Raw genomic sequence first — 24,359 nt, 5'->3', positions numbered from 1 at the left:
AGGTACACTTTTTCAGATCTCAAATTTCTCTCTGAAGTGCCATTTACGCCTGCTGTTCTCGCATAACTTTTAAACCGAAAACTCCTCTCTAAGTTTACCAAATTTTTACCATTTCCGCTGCTGAGAAACCCAAAAAATGTGAAAAGAGAACATGGTACTAAACAAATATCCCTTTAGGCATCACCAAATGCTCTCTCTATTTTGTTGTATGTGGTTAATTTTTTATTCTGTCTCAAAAGTCTGAAATTAATTTTACGAGATGCCTTCATGCAGAAAGGCCAATGCTTTTCAACACAGCCATAAATTGAAATTGAGGTCTGCTTGTGACAGATTTTTTAATCCTGTCCCCACCAGGTTTTATTCCAACCCTACCGCTTTCACTGTATATTTAGTCTTTGTTCACCTGCTGCCCACTTAAAATAATTTTCTACCTGACCTGACCGTTCCTGCTAAATTTAGATCTGGTTTTCAAAATCTCATGTTTGAATTGGGTACTACCAAAAGAGAGAGATAAAACAGATAAAACTATAGGTTGTGCAAGGATTGTAGGCTAAATGTCAGTTTTGTTTGCCGCTTTGTGATGAGACATGAGTGCCGCCTAAACCTTCCTGTCTTCTGAAACTAGTTGCACACCAGATACACCGCTCAGTGCCGAGCTGCGGCACGCATATGACAGTTGGAATTTATATTCACCAGACTCGCACATTCACATTATTTAAAAGAAAACAATTCAAATGGCACTCTGTGGTGCGGCAGAAATATGAGCAGTGTACTGAGTTGTAAATGGATTGCATCAACATTATGCTTACCCTGATACAAACCTATGTTTAGAATTCAAAAATGCATGGTGCTGTGTGGTGAGGGGCTGAGTGGCGCATCAGGTGTGCAACCCCCTTGACTGCTCAAGGATAAAACTTTGTGCAATAGGTATTTTTTCTCATTTGCTTCTATGCAGATGATGCGCAAACAGACTGTGTGAATAAAAATTATTGAAAACACTGGTCCATATGTTCAGCATGTGTAACAGATGTGATCACAGGCTGTACTGGTGCTCAAAAAGAATGAGGAAATCACAGATATACTGTTCCTAAATAACGTCAGGACTCAGGAGCGCTATATTGTTAGACTGACCTCCCCTGTTCAAAGTTACCAACCGTTACTGCATTTTATTCGGAAATGTATTCCCGCACTGCAAGAATTCTGGTCGGGTCTTTTGGTACAGCCACAGGAATGCAGATCTCTAGTTTGAAGTTATAGTACAACCAACGGCAGCTCTAACCAGTGACATTCTAGCAACACATACAAAACACAACTACCCAATACATTTATCCACCAATGCATTGTACCATCTAGTTAATCAGCTAGTTAGCCTATATCATTGTTCAGGAAACACACACCAGTTCATTTTGGTTTCATAAAACCATCAAACCCGAGCATTGGGTTCCACTTTATGCGATTATGGACAGTATAATATAAAAAAGAAAAAAAAAATCTGCACAAACTGTTCTGAGTTACCAAACAGTATGAGTAGCATCAGAAAGCCAATAAAACTCATCAGCAAAATGACATGCTTGATTTTTGTGCTGCAGATGCTAATGCAAATGCAACAACATAAAATAAATATTTGTGTTTGTCCCACTTAAAAAAGCAGAACTTTGAAAGTAATATCAGCCAACCGAGAGCTCATAGTAGCGCTGTAAAATCCGAAATGACAGGAGGGAAGATGGCTGTTTTCAGAAAGCATACATTCTTCAACCTGTGAATCATAGCAGATGGCAGACTCTCGCACCATATGGAAAACATATCCCCCGCTTTCTTCACCCCTTACAGATCTAATCGGTTCTGAAGTCCCGGAGTAATGTGGTTCTCAATTAGGCCTCCTCTCATTAAGGAATATTGCCATTACATGAATCAATTTCTCATGGTTGTTTCTTAGGCATCGGTGCTGTCAGGCTGGAGTGTGTGGTGGAGTTGGGATGGAGAGGGAGTTGTGTGTAATTTGAGTACAAACAGTGTAAAGAAAGGACAGAACTGCAGATTACAGAACCTCACATGATTACAGAGACCGTCTTTATTGCAAATGTCATAGGGACAAAAGTGAAATGAGATAAACCTTCTTAATGTTTTTTTTTTATTCTTCAAACACACTTTATTCTCCTTTGGGTAGTGTGCTTAGTGGAAATATGCAGAATTGAGTGAGTGTAAAAATAAATGCACATTAAATATTCAACATTATCATTAGCATCAGTAATAATAACTACGTATTCAGTATTTAAAATATAGTATAATATTACATGTGAAATCAGTAATTCAGTCTTTTTTAGCAAAGCACTTAAAGTGTGCATTCATCTGAATAAAATGATCAGTTAAACTGAATAAATGTAAACTTTTGCAGCTGGTTTTAAATTATTATAAAGATCTGGGTTTTGGCATGGGGACCCTTTCTGATTTCCTCTCGGATCTCTCCCTTTGCTTCCTGTCATGTCTACACTGTTCCATTACAATTAAAACACAGACAATAAAAGCTAAAAAGGAAAAGATTATAATGGTCTGTGCAGCTGGTATGAAATGGATGGATCTGTGGACAGAAAGATCCTGGAAAACAGGTTGCAGACAGTATACTGAAAACTGGTAAATGAATCTAGACTAATGAGCTGGTGATAACCCCAAAACAGCAGCAACAAAGACAATGGAGTGGCTAACATCAATAAAAAGAAAGTATTTGAGTGTTTTTAAATTAGAAATGTTATAATTATTAGAAATGTGTACACATTATGGTTTTAAATGTGTATACAAATGGCAATAGTACATGGTAAAAATTATCTGTAAATTATGCCTAAAATAATTTTAATAATAAAAAAAAAACTTTATTTGTGTCTTCCCATTTATTTATGCTTTTGAATCACATTCTGAGACATTGATAATTCCTCTGATGACTTTTAACGTTAAAACATTGGAAAAAGTGACTTTAATGAACATTTTTAATAGTTTAAAGGAATATATTGACTGAGTTGGTGTTATATAAAAATCTTGTAAAAGCTGACAGTGCATTTTATGTTATTTTACAGATTTAGTTCTTTATTTGATTTCTTATACATTATATTATTTCAAACTACTAAAATGTAAATAAAGTCACTTTGTTCAACTGCAGAGTTGAATTTTCAACATTAAAGGTCGACAGAGCAGAGATCAGGATCTCATAATGCAATTCACAACCAACCAACAACCAACACCAACAAGGTGTTTAACTATTTTTAAGTGTTTTAAAGTATTTAAAAAGTTTAATGAAACAGTTTTGAATAACAACAAAAAATATTTCAGTTATCTCTAAAGTAAATTTATTTAGCGATATATGTCTTGAGGACATTAACCCAAAGACTCCCACTGTAGTTATTTTTACCTGCTTTGCCTCCTGACCTTATATTCAGCTTAAATTATCATTCAATATTTAAGTGTAGTTTTAATTTTTTTTGTGTTTATTTTACTCAGTTAACTTAACATTTACATGATGCATCTATTTTCTGAATTATTTGTGATTTCTGGTCAATTCTGTTACATTAAGAGGTATAATAATATTAAAGCACTGGTAGAAACAGAATGTGACTCGCTACATTGAGGCATGCAATTCATTCTTCTCTCAATCATTTGTACAACATGTTTACGATAATTACTAAAAATAAAATAAGATAAATATAGGATAATTATATAAAATGTTTTATTTTAATAATACTTGATTATTTTTGTGATGTTTTAATGAATTCCTCATTCTATTAAAATAGTACAATAGAAAAACATACAATTCTGTTTTAGACATGCATTGTGGTATCTGGTTTAAGGTTAGTACCTTGGGCTAAAGCACAAAATGGTCAATTCTGTATCTGGTATTGTCAACTCTCTAGTGGTTTGAAAAATTTCACAAATATTCCATATGACATTTAATCATTATACCTTATTTTATATTAATAATGGGTAACACTTTATTTTGATGGCTCATCTGAGTATTAGTAGACTGTCTGCTTATTGTCTGTTGATACTGCTCCTTCAACAGACATTTAACTGATTATAAGAAACATTGCAACTACATGTTAACTTACACTAACCCCAACCTAAAAGTCTATTTATAATCTAATGATATTTAGTAGCAATTCAACTTGCACTCAACAAATGGATCAAAATAAAGTGTGACCTAAAAAGGAATTTAAAGTCTGTGTTAAATCAAAATTTACAACATTTATTTTACAAGCGCAAATTGCTATTCTTTAGGAGAACAATTTAATCTGTGTAAATTAATCCACTGTAGAAAAAAAAAAGCAAAGTGCATGTTTTAGTAACCTTTAATAAAAATCCATTTGTTGGCCATTTGTTTCTGCGTTTGAACTGGTAGTCATTCTCTGTTGATGTCAGTTTGATGGCTTTAGCCACAATATTTTTAACCATGCCCCTATAACCATTAGTTTGCTATGAGTGAATGATATACAGTATAAAAAGAAAGCCCCACCCCTACTCAATATATTGTTTTAGTTGGAAGTAGATCAACATACTGAAATAAAAGTCTCAGCACCTTCTGTTTTAAACAGACTTTAATAATTAAAATGTGACCACAATTCTGGAATTAGTCATACAAATATTAAAACCATGACAGTGATAGTTTTCTAATGGTAGTTTATGCAGCAACTAAATAGACTAAAAATGGAAAAATTAGTAAAAAAAAAAAAAAAAAAAGTTAAATACAGGGATCATTTGCTCTTTTCAGACAGTGACACCGGTAAATATCTAGAAAATTTCCAGAATGACTTTACCAGTAAAATCAAAAAAGCGTTGCTCACACAGGAAAGGACGTTATGGAAGACCATTCACACATCCATTCCAAAATACTGGTAAATTCTGACATCATTAACCAGAAATGACCTCTAAATGGCTGCGCGTGTATTTGTAAACATAGAGGGGGTTAGGCTTTTGTTGATGATTTCGCTTTTATTTAAGGCTTTAGCTTTCATATAGCTGCTTTGTCCCAGATACATCCAAAGGCAGAAGCGCGAACCGCAGCTAAATGTTTACACAATTGACTACATTACAAACTCTGTGAATGGATAGGTATTGTGAACAACTGATGAAAACATATGGAGGAACACTTTTGCAAGTCGAGATGTACATAAAATGTGTGTGGGCTGGAGCACTTCATCGCGTGCACATGCGTCAAGCAACTGAAGCAGAGCTTGAAGGTAAACAAACAGTAGTTTAACATTTTATAATTTTAAGTATTTTATCGATTTTTAAAACACAGTTGGCATAAAGAAGAAATATAGAAACGTTATCTGACTTATATCTAGCAGTTAAATGTGTCAGTATTTAAAGTTTTTATTTTATTAACAACACGGATGTGATTGCATCTAAATATTCTGATTGGCTGGAGTAGATGTCCATGTCAGAGCAGCATTCACGCAAATTAAGGTAATGTTATAACTTCTCTTTCCGGAAAAAAAATGCCAGAACAAATTTACCGGAATATTCAAAATGGGCCTCTTCACACATTAACCCTTTCTGGAAAATTGCTGGTAATTTTCTGGAAAATTTCAAGTTGAGCATTTTGCTTGATTGGCGCGAATCACTTGGGATGAACAAAAAATCTTCAACTGACATTCTTGCTGCATTAACCAATCAGGAGCTTTCTCTTGTATGGGGTGTGATTATGACGTAGCACCTGTTGTTGGTGTCCTGAGGGGAAAATCCTCCTGCCGACACCGAACAACAGTTTATCAAACTGGGCTCGGCACCACAGAAAGATTCCATTATCTGAACCTCTAAAAGTATCTAGTGGACTCAGACATGGCTCCAAACAAATCTACTGTGTTTTTCAGCTTTCATAAAGCACATTAACACAGATATTCTCTCAATAAAACCCATGCCATTTAGCAATGAAGCTACAGTCATCGAGCAGACAGAAGCCCCACCCACGAATCCACGTCTGTTACTCAGTAAATTTGACGTGCCAATAAAGGGGGTAAACTTAGTATCTTCACGAGTCCATTTACGCGCAAATAGCGCAATTTATCTATGTGTGCTGCATCTGGTGTGAACACAGCATGACAGTTGTGTCGATGAACAACCAAAACACATTTTTTTTTTCTATTTTAGTTGAAAATGGTGTTTTGTAAACACATCCTTAGTGCCCTAAATAAGTAATCGTATCAACAAAAACAGACAGCCGCAGGTATGTCTAGTGGCTTTCTTATATAACGCTGCATTGTGCTGAAAGGTCACAGTCATCCTCATAAACACTGAGGCCTTGTTCAGGTCCCAGCTGCCTGCCGCCTGGAGCTTCTCTGACACTGATAGCACAGAGGTTAGTCCTCAGGTGGATGACACCGACACTCCACTGTCACCTTCACTTTGTTCCAAAGAGCATCTCCACCTTTCACCTGGGGGCCCTTTCCCAGAGCTAGTCTTTTTAGTCTTCACTCTTTTACAATGCGCCCCATGCCCTCCAGACACCAATACACCCCTCGTCTTTGTTAAAGGTCTTTCTTTGCGCCCGTACAGGTGACACTCTGATAGATTGTGAATATTTAGGCGAGTTTGCAATTATGTGCAAAAGTGTACACCCCCCAACCACCCCGAGGACGTATGAATGATAAAAGACAGCGAGCGATGGCATTGTGTGGCAGTGCGTTCGCGTGACAATGCTCACAAAACAGACATTTCGGATTACGTTTCTGAGCGCTGGGAGTGTGGGATAATTACAAACAGATCGGCCATTGTGATTATATTAGTAAATGTTGCACTTGAACTATAGTTACATGGGACGACCTTATGAAATCAAGGGAAAATGTCATCACAAGTCGTCCCATTATTACTACTGTCATTTTGTTTGAATGCATTTGATTCGTTACGAACAAAGGCATGAAGAAAAAGCGGCCGCCTCACAGAGAACGCAATCATGATTTTGATTAAAATGCTGGAAGGGTGAAATATTGGTATTTAAAATCAAGCCTCCCTCCAAAACTTTGCTTAATCTTAGGCTCTTTGGACTTTAATTGGACTTTATCTGTTTTTTTAGGCAACACGATATGAAATCTCATGCTCTTTACGTAATAAAAAGGATATTGCTTGGAGGGCTGAATTGTTGGCTAAGCTCTGGTTTAGATGCATTCATTTTGGCCTGCATATTTGGTGTCTCCTTGATGCATTCGCATAGATCCAGTTCCCAAAAATGGCTTATCCACAACTGGCTAAAGCGAGGCCGGTGATGACGTTCCTCCTCTGAAGTCCAATCACTTAAAGTCCTGTAAACACTGATGTGCTTTTATGTAAGCATAAACTACACAGTGGGTACCATCTAATAGTGCATATCAATTGCTATTGGAAAAATGAAGGAAGATTACAATTTAGTCTCTAACAGGCCAAATAAACAGGATCAGGATGATTAGGACCAGATGTGTGTTTGTGTACACAGTCAGTAAATTGTAGAAAAAGTCATCAGGATGCTAGCATACCTGCACCAGACTCATTTCCTAATAGAAGCATATTTCTTCTACGGGAGGTTCTGATTTTTCTTCTGATTTGAACGAATGTTCGATTTAAACTCAGAATTATAGAATGAATATAACTTGATTATATATAAAGTACAGTTTAAATCACAAGGAGTAATTTGAGGATTGATAGAACACTCGTAGGATTATCAACTGAAAACTGTAAAAAGTAACATACACATTTATTAATATAATCAAAAGCTGAATTCTTTTTATTTGACAGTATGTGTACTTAACCTGTATTCAGCTAGAAAAAAAATGTTTTAAGTTCAGGTTCAGGTTTAGTTGTAGGGATAGTAATAAGACTATGTATTCCCATTACTCTAGTTGCGTACTGTAATACTATGATTTTTTTTTTAACATGTTTACAGATCTTACAGTTATTCTTTTTAAGAATTTGAGTTCCTCTAACTTTCAAAGTGCTCTGAGGTCTTAGTGTAAGTAAACAGTGACTCCAGGACCTCAGTATTTACAAAAAGTGCTTGAAGGATCCCAATTACTGCAAAAGGGTTCTGTAAGTACTGCAAAGACTGTCAATGGTTCCTCAAGGAACCCCTTTTTGAAAGAAAGAGCTTTGAGGCACGTAAAATACATCCTGAAGTTCTTTTGAGTACTCAACGGGGTATTTGAAGCAGCTTTATTTTACTTTCCAAGTGCAATTGTGATATTATAGAGTTAAAGACACAATTATTACCCCTCCTGTTGAATTTAAATTCATTTTCAAAATTTCCAAAGTGCTTTTTATTGGAGATTGAAGTGAGATTAATATAATTTAAATAGATATAAAGTACAGTTTAAATCACAAGGATTAATTAAAAAAATTGATACAACAATCGTAAGGTCATCAACTGTAAACAGTTTCAAGTAACATATAAAACATTTATTAATATAATTAAAAGCGGGTTGCTCTTTATTTTACAATGTGTAATTATTGTGTATTTATATATTTAGGTTTAAGTTTAGTTTAGGGTTAGTTTTAGGGATAATACCATGTTTATGTAATCTTCATCCTTACCAAATTCTCCAAAGATGTCAGAATCATAATTTTCTTCATCAGCATCATGAACAGGTTCTGTGGAATAAACAAAGAAATGTTTAACAAGCAAACAAACAAACAAACAAACAAACAAACAAACAAACAAACAATCTATAGAAGGTGCTCTGCATGCATGTAAAACCTTTTTGTGCATTTTTTGTAAACATTTGGGGATGATTATAATTATAAGCTAATTATTTACTTCCATGGTTGGTGTTACATTTAAGATTTTTATTTTCTAATCCCCTTTAGATTCAGCCTGTTTTACTTTTCATTAACTATTAATTAATAATATGTAATTAATAATTCTTTAATTCAAATCCTGCTTAAGAAAATCTGCCAAATTTAGGATGTGTTGTTTTAAACCCCGCTTTATTTTGCATGTTGCACCCCAGGTTTGTGGTAACTGGAAACTGGTAACCATTGACAGCCATTGTGTGAAAAACAAATACTAATACCAGTTTTAAAAAAACAATTTTTGTGTGACTACCCCTTTAAATAAAGTTTATCTGATAAATAATGGCCCATCTGTTTGAGATATAAATGAATTTTAAGAATAAAGTTTAGAATAGAGTTAAAGGCTAAAAAAAGTCTGGATTGCGATGCATGAAGTCGCAAATACTGTCATGAAACTCTATGGGCGCCATGCTGATAAATCTGCTTCCAACCCTGTCATAAACTACATAGCACAGGTAATTGGTTGTTTTCCCTTGAGCAGCCAGTAAGCTTGTTTCTCAATATTTAAATACCTCGGTGTTGTTTTTATTAGCATATATCAATGAATATACTGGACGTATATGTATCTGTACTTGCTCTGCACCAATAATCAAAATTGCAGCAGCAGTGTAGCAGATCTATGCCATCAAGACCAAACACATAAACATTACATACATATTTATTACCATACTAAGTATCTCCAAAAGTTTTAATGACAGAATTACCCTTTTTAAAAAAATTGCTTTAATTTTCATTGCAGAAAGAGTGAGATGTGAACTTTTAAGATGTGAAAATTGCAAGATGCTACTCATATTGAAACTTAAAAGGCCATAACAGCGACAAACTTCATTCATTAATTTTCCTTCAGCTTAGTCCCTTTATTAATCAGGGGTTGCCACAGCGGAATGAACCACCAATATATCCAGCGTATGTTATACACAGCAGATGTCCTTCCAGCCTCAAGCCAGTACTGGGAAACACCCATACACTCTCACACTCATACCTCGGCCAATTCTGCTTGCCCAATTCACTTATACTGCATGTTTTTGAACTGAGGAAACTGGAGCACCTGGAGGAAACCCACATGAACATGGAGTCCTGACCCAGCCAAGACTTAAAACAGCGACCTTCTTGTTGTGAGGTGACAGTGCTAACCACTGAGCCACTTTGTAAAAAAAAAAATATATATATATATATTGTCAATAAATTTCAAAAAAGTTGCCAAATTTGACTACTAAACCTCATGCTATGTGTATCACAATATACATTTTTAAAATGTATTAGTTGTGCGTGTGTGTCTGTGTGTATTCAGTGTATCTCAGTAAGAAAGTTGTACAGTTTTGTTAGCTACTCTTAATGTCTAGTGATGAATTTTCAATTTCTCATCACAGATTAGATCTGACATCATTTGCGTTTACTCTCAAAATGACATTTTCAATTGTACAACAGTAAAAAAAATCAGAACCCAGGCAACTAAATGCACTGCAACAATGTGTTATCCATTACAAAGTTATGCAAGAGAGTCCAAAATGCACTGATATTCAAGAATCAAAGCAGACTCTAGTGCTGCAGGAAAATCTCTCTGAACCAATAGATGACAATCTCATTTGTGTTTTTGTAAATCAGTCTCATCCACAGAAAAGCAGAACAAGAGCGAGGGCATGAACATGGAAATGTGTTGAGTGAGCGAGCAGACACTGTTGTTTTAGACTATTTAAATGTTGTGCGCAACGCCAAACAAACCTGACTGGGGTTTTACACTTTAAGTAGGTGGGTTTTTGGAGGATGAATGATTCAAAGACACACACACACACACACACACACACACACACACACACACACACACACACACACACACACACACACACACACACACACACACACGCGAAAACTCGGACAAACGCTTCTGTGCGCACGTGTTTGTCATGTAACCTCAGTCTACTGACAGTTACTCTCAACAGTCACAAAACAATGCAGGGCGGCACTGGAAATCAGAACAGGGTGTATTGTAGAAAAATGAGTTTGAGTGAGTATTTGTGCATGAGTGATCCAGTAATGGAAGAACTTCGGCCTTATTATTCATCATCAGAGCATGAGGTCATTACACTTAAACCTCGTTACTCTGTTTGCGTACTGGGAAAGTAATACTATGATTTTTTTTACATGCACCATTGTAATTAGTATCTTGAAGTAGTACTGTATGTTGATGTTTTACAATTCAAGACAATTATTGGCCCTCATGTTGAATTTTAATTCATTTTCAATTCATATTTCCCAAGTGCTGTAAAAAAAGATTTTTTCAAACACAATTATAAAAAAAAAAAGAGTTTTAATATCTAACTTTTAATAATTCATTTCTTTGGTCTTTGCCATAATGACAGTACCCAATCTTTTACCAGTTATTTTGCAAGATACTAGTATTTAGCTTAAAGTGCAAAGTAGAGGCTTCACTAGGTTAATTAGGCTATGCAAGCTATGTTAATTCGGCCAATCACAAGACAACAGTATTTTATTCTGTAGCCATTCAAAAAATATAAATACTATAATAATATAAAAGGCTTATAATTTCGATCTCAGCTGTTTATTTATTTATTTATTTATTTATTTATTTATTTATTTATTTATTTATTAATAAAACTGAAAAAAGACATTTTATAGAAAATATAATAGGAAACATCCAATAAGCAACATTTGGGAAATATTTGAAAAGTAATTAAAATCTTACAGGCATAATAATTTAACGAGAGTCAACTGAATAGAACCCAAATTGCAGTTTGTTAACAAAAAGTACAAAACAAACAAAACAAGAACTTAATAAAAAACCTGGCATGAATACAAAACAAAACAAAATAGGGATGACTGACTTGGAAATTATGTTTTGACAGTGTTGAGATCCCGAAGCGCAAGAGTTTCAAAACACTGCACCGATGCAGGATCTAAAATGGCCAGGGGCCTCATGTACGAAGTCTTGCGTTGAAATCTTACTAAAACATTGCGTACGCACAAAGCTGTAAATGTGCGTACGCAGAAAAAAATTCAGATGTATGAAACACTGCGTACACCGAATCTCACGCATATTCTTTTGTTCATCCGAATGAACGTGAAACTGAGCGCAACATGCACGAGCACAAAACCCCTCCCTGCCTCCTCCCCCGTATGAATATGCTAATGACTATGCTAATGGAAAACCCAACGAAAAAGCAATGACAAAAGCAAGCAAAAAGAGAAACTTTGAACAGAATGTGAATTGGAGGTGCTGCTTTCGGTGGTAGACCGGAGAAAATCGGTGTTATTTGCAAGTTTGTCCTCCGGAATTAACAACAAAAGAAAAAAATAGAGTGGGAGAGTTTAGCTGATGCGGTTAACACAGTTGGGTCTGAACATCGCACTGAGTGCATTAAAAAAAAGAAATAGTGTGGTTTATATCTGTAAAATGTTGCAGGACCCTTAACAGTCCCAGTGGCGCAACTCGTAAGACACATGTATTGACACGTTCGAGCATGAACTCGGCTCGAATTCAGCGTCTGATGAACTCTTTCTTTTTTTTTTTCCCCCGCTACATATCAGATTTTGCCATCTATTTATCACAAGAAAGACAAGTAGGAATCATCAATAAGTTCATATCAATAAACATCATATTTTATTTGCAGATTTATTGAATGGAAATGTTTCTGATTTATGCATGCAAATTAATCTTCAGATAGTGTCTTTATAGCAATGTGCGTGCAGTAGATGGCTCAGATTACATTGGGAAAACAGGCGACTGCTGCAAATTGTGCTTTAATATTTAGCTGGTCAAATGTATGGTATGGAAACCTTATATACCTGCTAGATGAACCCGTCTCATACAGCTGCCATTGCAAGGCTCAGACACTTTGTAGAGAGGAATTTAACACAACTGCCTCTAGGAGTCGCCAATGGAAATAAAACAGACACGCACAAAAAATGTGCGTACGCCTGCCAGAAAGCTGCCGTGAAGCTGCACACATTCCCACGTTCAGTTCATTGTTGGTAAATCCAAACGTCAGCGATTCTGAGCGTGAAACCTGGCGTACGCAAAGTTTTTGTGCGTACGCAGCGTTGATACATGAGGCCCCAGGTCACATGACTAAGGTGATTCGAAACACCCAGGTCACATGAATGAAGAGTTTCAAAACACCAGAGGTCTCATGTACCAAGACTTGCGTTGAATTCATACTAACATTGCATGCGCACAAAGCTGTAAATGTGCGTATGCAGTAAAAAATTCAGATGTATGAAACACTGCGTACGCCGAATCCCACGCATATTCTCTTTGTACATCCAACTTAACGTGAAACTGAGTGCACATGCATGAGCGGAAAACCCCTCCCTTCCTACCCTTAATAAATATGGTAATGACTATACTTTGGAAAACCAAATGAAAAAGCAATGGCAAAAGCAAGCAAGAAGAGAAACTTCGGACAAAATGTGAATTGGAAGTGATACCATCGGGGGTAGACCGAAGAAAAACTGTGTTATTTGCAAGTTTGTCATTGGAATGAGCTAGTTAAGTGATTGAGTGACAGTGGCCATCAACAGCGCGAGTGGCGTAGTTCGTTTTGGCACTATTATTCATGAACCTTGTTCGAATCCAGCGTCTGATGAACTCATTCTTTTTTCCCCCCCTACATATCAGATTTTGCCTACTCTTCATCATGAGGAAGATAGGAATCATTAACAAGTGAGTGTATTATGTTAAGCGCATTTGAGTATCACATATTATTTGCACATTTATTGAATGGAAATGTTTTCAATTAACACATGCAAATTCATCTTCAGATAGCCCCTTTATAGCAATTTGCATGCAGTAGATCGCTGATTACATTGGGAAAACCGGCGATCGCTGCAAGTTGTGCTTTAATGTTTGGCTGGTCAACTGCATGGTATGGAAATCTTATATACCTGCTAGACATGCAGATGATCCCGTCCCATACAGCTACCATTACACAGTTTAAAAATACTTTGTAGTGTGCAATTAAACACAATTGCCTCTAGGAGTCGCTAATGGAAATAAAACAAACACACACAAGACATGTACGTATGCCAGGCATGAAGTTGGCATGGACCAATGCACACTCATGCAAATGGGTCAAGTTTGAATCCCAACTTGTACAAATACTCTAAATTCTTGACTTGATGCATTTTTAATAATGTTCCTTTTTTAGGACTAAAACAAGACATTTATTCACAAAGAGTTCATTCCATTGTCAGACCACTGTTAAAACAAATCTTGTTACAAGAACAGAGCTTTTAAAACTAACATCAACAGCTACATCATCCTGGATTCCTAATATCTCAGCATGATAGTCTGAAACTCACTGCTTTACTAAATCACTTCAAACCTCAACTCTACAACATGGATTTCCTTTGGACTGTTTCTTTGCTGAAATATTTCCAGGGCTATACATGAAAATGACCACTAAGTGACAGGTTTCGAAACATTACGAAGCTTCAATACATTTGCAGTTTCAATGTTTCATAAAGCGTCAACCACCACTAAAACAAAACACGAATGCAACCCAAGATAAACTCATGACTTAACATGGCAAAGCAGCAAAATAATAATAATAATAATAATAATATTAATAATAATAATAAAAAAACTTGTTGAAAAAAATTCACCAACAAAGGTTACACAAACAAAGCTAGATCAAGAACAAGAAAACATGAGGGTATTTATATCAAACACCACAGATCACATGACATGAAACAACAAAAGAGAAACAAGACACATGACAAGCAAAACCAATGAAGAACAAGACTAAAACAACCAATGACAACATGACACACACACAAAAAAGCACATGGCGGGAAGCAGAGCAGGAAACAGTAAGACAAGACTAAGTTACAAAATAAAAGCAAGACAGGATGACACAAATAATTATGTCTTCAACAATACAATATGAATTTTTGACATTATTTTTATGAGTTGGTGTTTTTTTTCTCCTCCAATAAATATTTTTGTGATACATAGTTTTTAGTTATCCTTGAAAGATACAAAGTTTAAAAGTGTAGCGTTCATTTAAAATACAAATCTTTTATATAATACAGTATAAATAATTACAATAAAAATATTTCCTGACAATGATTTACAGTTTTATAAATCTGTATTTTTGAGATATATGAATAGCAATATTTTTAAAGTCAAAGTTTGACAACAGCAACAAAAATGCTCATATTTTTATTTGAGGTAGACGTGTAAATGCATCTGCTCATGGAGCCAGTTAAACCATTAGAGAGCTGCTGGATGAGTGTTTCTGTGTGTGTGTGTGTGTGTGAGAGAAAGATGCAGTCTGTCTTTTATCAGTCTCCATTAGAGAGGACAGCAGCCTGGCCTCTGATGGCTCATTTGTGTTTGCCACATTAATCTCTGTGAGTAAAGCAGCAGCAGCAGCAGGTGGAAATTTCTGCTCACGCTAATCACACGACAACAGAGTCCCTGCACCTGGACATGACTGCTACACCTGGGGCTCTTCTTCTGGGGTCGCTCTGTCTTTTCTCTCTCTGTCTATGTTCTTTTCTCTACCTATTTATATTGACTATGTCTGAAAGCTTTAGCAGCTGCCTTTATGCCCTGTTGCCCTATCATGCCATATCTGAAATGGCTAAATTCCCTAATATTCAGTAATTGAATAACACTATTTCCCAGTGATGGGTTGCAGCTGGAAGGGCATCCACTGCTTAAAACATATGCTGGATAAGTTGGCAGTTTATTCCGCTGTGGCTATCCCTGATTGATAAAATGACTAAGCTGAAAAGAATTAATGAATGAAAGAATAACACTATGCGAGCAAAGGAGTATTTCTAAATTCGCAATATTAAGAGGAAATTAAGCATAAAGGACCCTGATGATCTCCAGTGGTATTCTGAAGTGTGTGTATAGCTGCACTTCCATTATCCCACAAATTGTGCGAATTAAAATTGTGGACTGAAAAATAAAATATAGTAAAAATAACATGGTCAGTCTAAAAGGTATTATGTTTTTATTTAAAAAACTGGCTCTTTGTGTATTTATTAATAAAAATGTACTTTATAAGCAGCATTGGTACTTAATGTAAATAGTCCGTCTTATTGGCAAAAGCTATTTACACTATCTCCACCCAATATTGCTCTAACCAAGCTCAAATCTGTCGCAAAGGGGTCAGGGTCAAATGCTGAGCTGCATCCAAACTTCCATACTATATAATATGCTAAAATCAGTATGTGAGCCGAGTAGTATGTCCAAATTCATAGAATTCAAAAATCAGTATGCGAGAAGTACCTGGATGACCTATTACTTCCAGTGAGATTCTGAAGCTGCGCTATCCCATGATGCCCTTAGAGAGAATTCATAAATGGAAGTGAAGCAACGCAACTCACCAGGGTAGGTCACGTGATTATGACAAAATGTCAGATGTAGTAAGTCCGAGTTCTATTCACACTGCTCACATTCATACTGTATAGAACGCACTTTTCCTACCAAGTAGTACGTTTAAAAGTAAATGCAGTACTGATTTCTGACACAGCCCTGGTCAAATTAAGGAATATTTTATTTTTTACGTGAACGGAATCATGGGGTCAATCAGGTGTTGAATGCAGTAAAGTGAATCGGAAGACCGCATTAACCTGCTAATTTCTTAGCAAGTAATGTTTTTAACTTTATTGCATTTTTTATAGTTCCGTTGTTTTTTTATTGGCCATGGATGTTGCAAGTGATATTTTGTGTTTATTTGGTTATTTCCATGAGTGTGGATTCCATAAACAGAGTCAAATAGCTTGATGTTTTTCTATGTTAGTTTTAGTGTGCAAAAACATCAGTGAGCCAGGTAGAATAGCGTGTCTGTATGTTTTGTAATATTATGCAAATAATAGGCATGATAAAAATCATGATTTCTTTTACCAGTTTTCTGTTGCAATGATGGTATTGTAAAGCAAAGCAGCTAAGACAACAACAGAATCCAAAAATAAAATAAATGAGTAAAAAACAGGGTGAGAATGTTGTAAAATCTGAAAACGTGTTAAAAATCAAGACAATTGGTTGGGATTAAAGAAGGAGGGTGGGTCAGTCGATTGGTCAGTCAGCCAGTCAGTCAGTCAACAGCAGCATCTGATGGGTTTACAAAAGAACAACAGAAGTAAATGGCACTCGCGAGAGAAATTTGAGATTTCAAAAAGCATACACAGCGGCCTCTGGGGGATTCGTGAAAACAAAAACTACAGAAAAAAAAAAGTTGCTCCTGGGACTTATTTTGAAGTCTCCAAAAATGTATATAGAGGTCATTTTCAGAATGAGCCTGGGTTGGAAAAAGCTATTTATGTAACACAACTTGATGTGTTCTACTGTACCTGTATTCCTTACAAACACATATTTGTATATACAGTATATTGAATATGCAACATAAAACTGATTTCTCAAGTGCGAATTTTGTGTAAATTTGCAATTATATCCTGAAACTTAGAGGTGTCTTTCAAAACTGATTCTGATTCTGAGACAACAACAGAAACAAAAAAGTCAAACCTTTTCCATGACCACTTCTAAAAAACGAAAGGTTGTTTAGCATACATAAAAATAACATGATTATTCAAAGATTTTTTTAAATGAAACTGGCTTATTGTTTTTAGAAACAATTATTTTACAAGCATTTGCAAAAGTAAATCCTGAAACTGAGAAGGTATTACCCAAAACTCAAATATGTTTCTGAGACAAATGAAGGTGCAGTTACATTTACAAATCCAGTCATTTCAGCAGGTATACAGGCCATCTGAGAAGTTTCATGAGAGAGAGGGTAAATTTCTCAAACAGATTTTACTCATGCCACACAAATTCATGCAAATTAAGTACATTTATCAAAAGAAAGCTGCTTTGGAGATTACTCATTTGTGGCTTAAAATTTACTACACACTCAACAGCATGCAATGTTCAAGTTTGTGTGAATGTTATTGTGTGTTTTTCCGCCACACAACACATGCAAATACAGAGAAGTACTGCAAATAGCACAGACCACAACGAAAATCTGCCGGGACACTACCAAAAATGGACAAATCTGGCTGCTTACTTCTTGGCCACCATAGAAATTATTTATATATATAAATCGCAATAGCAGTGTGAGTAGCAGTGCCTTAGTGTCCCACCAGTGACGATTTACAGCCATATCACACAGCTACTCGTGTGATATTGTGCTTATACAACAGGTCTATGGCAGATTAGAATGTCACTCACCAGTTTTATAATGATTTGATCAGCTGTAGTTTGAAAGTACACCAAGCTTTTCTACTCTAAGGGCTTATTATGCGGTCTCTGTCGTCATCTTTTGGATGGACAACATCAACCATCTTTGCTATGCTCAATGACAGGCTGATGAATGCAGATTCTTTTTATCTCAGAAATTATAAACTTAAAATATCCTCATAAATAAACTGCGTAGTTGGAAACTGAATAACTACGTTTTCGCCTACACAGCAAATTCATCAGAGTTAAATTCTCGGTGTTGAAGCATTTCAGAGCAAAGTGTTGACGTTAAAGAGTTAGATTTTGATAAATGAATATAATAAGAGTTAAAATTGATTTTATTCAGTGCGAAATCAAGGAGTTATCTTTTCTACACTTGGTGGTGTTATTTCCAACATCCGGGAATTCATGCAGCCCCAGTCACTGAAGAATTTTCCAGACGCCATTTTCCATCTGAGGTTTAGAACAGCAACTGGTGAGTCAAACTACCTAAATGTTGGTATTTTACTGACTTTCTTTAAGGAAATACAGTTGTAAACATATTGTTAAGTTAATAACTTTAGAATGGAGTGACAATTTTAAACTTCTGCGGTTCATTCATGGTCGTTTGTGTATCTAGCTTAACTGCATTACTATTCACTTCTTTTCAAGAATGTTTTTATATATGCTCACGCATACATAGTGCATAAAAACATCAAATGTACATGTTCAACACATTTCTGTCACACTTAATGCCATTTTGTGCGTTGTTACCCATCTGTAAAATAAAATCGTCACTTCTCCTTTAATTCGAAGCAAACTAGCGAGGGAATCCCCGGAGCAGCCTAGCCTACTCTGCCCGGATGCTAACGGCAACACAGGACGGTTTCCATGAGCTCTGGAGAGTTTCTAAAACATATCTGGTGAGTAAATGAACATGCCTACTTCTAAAAGGCTTCCTGACTGAAACATATGATTGTTTGTTATTCGTGTACGTTAATTTGGTTATTTTAAACACCGTGGCCCTTTTAAACTGGTTCATTCGTGGCCGTCCATATACCGTTAACGTTAGTCCATAGACTCGTGTGATAACGTAACAGTTACGCTTGAAATATATTAAGTGTTGACAACCATTAGAGTCGGAATGTTAACATTATGTCTTTAAATGACCGCGTTTGCACTTTATCAGACATTTGACGTTACAGAAGTCTCCCGGAAGTTGCGGGACTAACGTTAACGTTATCCCGCAAATGCACAGAGACTCCCAGATGCCCAAGTAGATGCCCGCAAATGAATGATAATCTCCCGGAAATCGCGCGTCTCCCGCCCGGTCATTAAACACTTTGCACACCCCTCTCCACCGCATCCCTCCCAGCTCTTCAGGTACGTCGCGCGCAAGTCACCCCCACCGCTCTTCAGGTACGTCGCGCGCGACTCATCTCATTGCTCTTTAGGTACTAATCTCTCACGCTACCTCCCGCAAATCAACTCTGTATCCCCCGAAAATGACTTTTCCCAACTCGGGATGTCTGACGTTAGTAAGTTAGGCTATTTCTGTAGTCAGGAACATCTTAGTCAAGCTTTTTCTCCCACATGATATTGTGCTTAAAACTATAGGCTAAACTTAGCATGTACTGTACACAACATTTCCGTTTTATTAAATACAATTTAGTGCGTTGTAAACAGCCACCTGTCTGTAAAGTTAATCAACATTTTCATATTTGAGCAGCCTAATTATGGTACAGGTTTGATTTTTAGATTTATTATCAATAATCAACATCTGAATCAAAAGATATCTGAAAAAGTGTGAGGCATACTTTGTGATGTTAATCTCTCTTTTTTATCTGAAGGTTATGCATATGTGTTAGATACTAATGTGTTGTTGTTTTTTAACAGCCACAGTTCTCTATACAATAACACAAGACCCTGTGACGGTGGCTGATTAGAGACGGATGGTGTATTTCCAGAGTTGGTGAAATGACCAAGCACACCTTCTTGGTCATATGTGGTGATAATAATGAAGGTATGTTTGATAAAGTTCTGTATTTGTTTCACAATAAGCTAAGAGGGTATTAGAGCATTAGAGAATAACAAATGACATGAAGGTGATAAGTTTTGTATTGTGGGTGAACTGTTACTTAAATAATGTTTTGCTCTTTGCTTTGCACGTTTCCTCTTCTGCTTATTCTAATATTTTAGATTATATTTGGACCTGAAACATCTGCTAGACTCCAGGAAAGGTGGCGTCAATACTGGACCTGAAAGGGCCTAACAAGTGTAATCTGGTAAAGAAACACGCACGCACAAACACACACACACACGCGCACACACACATGCACTCACACGCTTACAGAAAACTGTAAGTTTATGAATATTTTTTACACTGTGGCCAATATTTTGGGGATGTCAGCATCACTAAATGATATAAAAGATTTTAAGCTCCTCTAAATTTTGCTCCAATTGTTGTGTTAAATTCAGGATTCTAGACAGACAGCTGCCTGTTTTTCTAGTTCTAGTCATAGTGGTTAACCTAATTGTTTTTGGAGATCCAACAGTGATGTATGTGTTTTTTCTACTTTTCCATATCCTGTCACCTCAACCAGCTGGGAGAGTCAAGTTGTGGATCATCATGTAGATTTTCAAAAGGTGAGTTTAAATTTCTTGAATGTTTCATTTACTTTAAATGTTCTTTTAAATATATCAAAGAATTTGATTGCAATTTGTTTTCAAACATTTTTCTTAGTCATGCTGGAGTCTTGAAGAGTTCTTAGATGAGCATCACCCTACAGTATATCAGTGCATCAGGAACCACCAGACGAGCGATCAGTAGCTACTACATCGTCATGGATAAAAAGGTCATCCTGTGGCTGGGAAGCACTTCATTCACAGGACATGCTTGATGAGATTTCCTAGCTCCAGTTTGTTTTCACACAAGTTTACAGCATTTGTACCTTTATTTAAACTGCTGTGTTTGATATGGAGGACCAAGGAAACACCAGAAGTGAAAGATTTGCACGCCAAGTTGTTTAAACTGTAATTTCAGAAGAAAACTATGCATTCAGAAGAAAACTATGAGTGACGATATATTGAACTTTCAAATGGCTCTGATGAAACATCAAGTTTGGACCAAAGGACTGAAACAGCCTTTTTGAGCACTGATCATACATATTTTGTTGATACTATCTGTAATAATAAAACATTTAAAGCATATTTGACATTGTTGCATTTTAAAAACTGAATGAATTGTTGAAGTGGTGAATGTTTTCAAATAAAATGTTTTTTATTTTGTAATTTACAGTCTATTTGACCTTTTTACCATATTTACACTCAAGAGAGTTGAATAAAATAACAATATATTACACCAGGCGGTGTTAAATATAGTTACATATTTTAACTCTGCCCAGAGTTAAAATTAACCCTTACTTCGGTGTCAATGTGCCAACCCTTTTGCAAGTGTTGATTTAACTCTGTTTTGAGTGGACCCCATGAGACACTTTCAAAGGGTTGAAATTAACACCCATAGAGTTGTTTTGGGACCCCATATTTTGCTGTGTAAAAAGCTTCAAAGTACATTATGTTGTCCAGCAGCTGCAATATTTGTCAAACTGTCAAACTGTTTATTAATTAATTTTAAAACAGAATCAGATTCGAGCACCAGACAGAACTGTTGTGTATATATATATATATATATATATATATATATATATATATATATATATATATATATATATATATATATATATATATATGAGAAAAAGAAAAACAATAAAAACATCAAACAAATCACAATAAAAAATTAAACCTTTCCCGTGACCAGCATGATACTGCCCTGCCTCAAGGGATAAAGCCAAATAATTGCTTTGCATAAAAATTGAAAAAAGTCAAATCACACTTGTTTCACACTAAGCCTGACTGAGGTCGAAGAATGACTCTTAAAACATATTACGATATAATAAACAAAAAAAATAAATAAATAAATAAATTAGGCATTTATAACTGTGGGCTTTTGCAATAGTATATCGCTAAAGCAATATAATTCAAAACATACCAGTAGTTTTATTTCCATTAGTAATGATTACACTTTTTTAGATGGTCCCTTTAAAAAAATATATTTTATTGACAGTAAAACTTTGCATCTACATGCCATCTTAATTGCAGTAGAGTATTCATAGACCGTTAAATGAGGGTTAGGGTGAGTAGTAATGGTCACATTTTATGTCAAGGTACAAATCTCTCTATTAATAATCCATTATGACTTTTGATTGAATAAGGTAATAATTTGCTGCTTATTAATAAGTTTTTTAGGGACATAAAATAAGGTCATGTACAGTACTTTACAAGTGTTAATAAAATAGTAAAATGTCAGCTCGGAGGCCAAGAAAATAAAGTGTTATCAGATATTAAACATTTAAAACACAAGTGTAAAAAGATATTATTCTAAAGAATATCAAATAATGTGGTACCAAGTGTTACGCATTTCTGTGTGTTTGTGACATATTGGAAGACAAATTTGTATAATGACATTGGTATGACACAGGTATTACAAACAGAAGGTGACATATGAGGACATTTTCCACATTTTTAAAATGGCTTATAAATCATACAAAAAGGAGTTGTTTGTTATTTTCATTAAGTAAAAACATACACAGTTTCCTCTGAGGTTGAGGTAGGGCAATAAAAAATACAGTTTATACAGTTTTAAACAGAATGGAAACCTATGGAATGTCCCCACAATTCACAAAAACAAACATGTGTGTGTAAGTGTGTGTGCATAGTCAGTAAACTGTAGGCGTATAAATGATTGCAACATTTGAGTGATACACTGCTTTGGTAACCCAAGTCACCAATATTCAAAACTATGCAACTTTTTGTCTAGGATATCAGCGAGCAATCTGTAACAATGCGCCCTTTTGATTGAGGAGAATCCATTCCTAAGACAGTAAAATATAAGGACGACATTATTGTCTTGAAGGGCATCAACAATTCATCTCTCCAGGAGCCCTTAAACCCAGACTAGAGTCCGGGATCAGATTCAGACCGTCTATTCTCTATGGTAATCACTACTCCCGGGTCAACTTGTGATCTCTGGCCAATCTCTGATGATTTTTTCCAGAGAGGAGACGTAAAGCTCTCTAAAGTCCACAGGCTCTTTGGCGGTGCTCGTCTGGCAGACTGTGCAGATGATTTGGGAAGGAGTTGTTGGAGAGTGACGCTGGCCTGAAATCAGTCAGATTTTACCCAGCAGGAATGAGACGCGGCCGGCTCGCCACACGCCACCATCGCAGAGTCAACGCCATTGAGACCTGATCATTTGCCTAATTATTTAGAGATCAGATGTCACCCCAAGTAAGGTCACCCACAGTGATGTAGTGGTGCTTGATGTGTGGATAAAGTGGAAATGGTCTTATATGTCTGCAATTTCTTTTTTTAAAGCATGGGATGAATGCGATGTGTTTATACATGAGATAAGAGCTCATTTCACGCCATAATGGGCCAGTAGTGCTTACACACAGTCATTTAACCACTGCTGCTTGACTTCACTGAATTTGGATTATTGTGCGACCACATAATGGTTGCAGATTTTGCACAAGGTGAATGACCAATGTAACAATGTGTGCAAGTCTAAGATGAACTGCACTGTAAAACATTGAATGTTCAATTAGTCCTGATAGTGTCAGGGTTCTGCCACTCTGGTCTTGTAAATTTCTTGTTTTGGTGGCAGAGCCCGGGCACTAGCTGTCTTGTCCTGTTTCTGTCTCTGTGTGCTCTTGTACTCGTGTTTGTGTTTTCGTCTGTCTGCAGCATGGTGTTTCATTCCCAGCCTCTCAGTCTAGTTGGTTTCGGTTTTGGTCGCCGCTGGGATGAAGCATGCACGCTGCATGTGTGAGCGCACGGTGAGTGTTTTAATTCATCGTAAGCTAGTGTCTTGCGACTGTTGTCAAAGCACGTGGCTATGTGTTTACATTGTGGTCACATGCTTTTGTCGTGTGCTTCAGTGTTGTGCTTGTGTTGTCATGAACATGCGGTTAATGAGTTCTCTCATTGGCTGCATGTTCTTGTCCTGTTTTACGTGAGCGCATGGCTTGTCTTGTCTCTGTGTCATGCGCTCTCCCATCTATTGTCTAGTCCCACCCTCCTTGTTAACTCATTATTAGATTGTCATGTTTACCTGTTTGTGTCAATTTACTTTTGCTTTATCATTCCCTCATGTTTTCTGTCTTGTGCCAGTTCGTCATCGTTATTTCCATGTCCTGTGAGATCCAGTCCTGTTTGAGTGTTTGTTTTATAGTTATGTTTTTCCCCCTCGGGGTGGTTTTTGTTGTCCTTTTTGTTTTATTTTTATTAATAAATGCCATCTTCTGTTGCATTT

At 36.1% G+C, this 24,359-nt stretch overlaps 1 long non-coding RNA gene across 1 annotated transcript; it reads left to right on the top strand.

The window, feature by feature from the left end:
• Positions 1–18,432: 18,432 nt before the first annotated feature.
• On the top strand, positions 18,433–21,280 carry LOC137489283 (uncharacterized). The gene is made up of 6 exons (XR_011008689.2): positions 18,433–18,485; positions 18,806–18,912; positions 19,886–20,012; positions 20,189–20,274; positions 20,593–20,635; positions 20,733–21,280. It is a non-coding gene; the product is annotated as an uncharacterized lncRNA (long non-coding RNA).
• Positions 21,281–24,359: the final 3,079 nt, after the last annotated feature.

Source organism: Danio rerio, chromosome 24 (genome assembly GCF_049306965.1).
Source record: "Danio rerio strain Tuebingen ecotype United States chromosome 24, GRCz12tu, whole genome shotgun sequence".
NCBI lineage: Eukaryota > Metazoa > Chordata > Actinopteri > Cypriniformes > Danionidae > Danio > Danio rerio.
The sequence above is the reverse complement of the archived record's forward strand: the minus strand, read 5'-3'. Positions and strand labels throughout refer to the sequence as shown.